The sequence below is a fragment of the Penaeus monodon genome, chromosome 27 (genome assembly GCF_015228065.2).
Source record: "Penaeus monodon isolate SGIC_2016 chromosome 27, NSTDA_Pmon_1, whole genome shotgun sequence".
Taxonomy (NCBI): domain Eukaryota; kingdom Metazoa; phylum Arthropoda; class Malacostraca; order Decapoda; family Penaeidae; genus Penaeus; species Penaeus monodon.
Genome location: NC_051412.1, coordinates 25,319,660 through 25,320,389, shown reverse-complemented (window position 1 = coordinate 25,320,389; position 730 = coordinate 25,319,660). Strand labels below are relative to the sequence as shown.

At 59.6% G+C, this 730-nt stretch overlaps 1 protein-coding gene across 1 annotated transcript in view; it reads right to left on the bottom strand.

The window, feature by feature from the left end:
• The window catches only part of LOC119590464, a gene marked incomplete in the record, with an annotated part of 14,502 nt that extends 14,399 nt beyond the window's left edge, over window positions 1-103 (bottom strand). The window contains 1 exon segment of the mRNA XM_037939121.1: window positions 47-103.
• Window positions 104-730: the final 627 nt, after the last annotated feature.

Sequence of the window (730 nt, the reverse complement as noted above, 5' to 3'; positions counted from 1 at the left end):
TAAACTGGGCTTTTAAAGGTGAGCCTCAAGCGGCCAGTTCTCCAACCTTTCTAGCGCCGTTCTCGCGATCGTCCTTGGAAGGTCGGAGTGTGCTTAGGGTGGTGGTCGCAGCTGGTGTGCCTCGGTTAAGAGGGGACCAGAGAGGGGAGAAAGGGGAGAACGAAAGGGAGGGAGGAAGGAGGAAGAATGGAGGGAGGTGGGGGATATAGGGAAGGTGGGGGATGGAGGGAAAGGGGTAGGTAGGGAGGTGAAGGGAAGGAGGTAGGGGGGGAGGGAAGGAGGGAGGGGAGGTGGGGGATGGGGGAAACGAGGTAGGGAGGGAGGGAGAAAGAGGGGAGACGGAATAGGAGGTGAGGAGGGAAGGGAGGGAAGAGGTGGGGGAAAGTGAGGGGAGAGAGGAGGGGGAGGCTTAGGGAAGGGAGGGAGGAGTTGGGGAATATGAGGGAAGAGAGGAGGGGTAGGGGTAGGGAGGGAAGGGGGTGAGAAGGGCAGGTGACAGCAGGGAGAAGGGAGACATGGGGGGGAGGGGAAAGGACGGGGACAGAGGGCCAGGGAAGGGAAAAAGGGAGGGGGAAGGGAGGGGAAGGAGGTCAGGGGGAAGGGAGAGGGGAGGGCTGTTGTCTCCTGGGTCGACGGGTCACTACCTGATCTCATATTAATAACAAGGTTGATGTTTTCTGTACGGCCACGTGCGGGGCCTATTAATCTTCACTGAACGGAGTGTATGCTC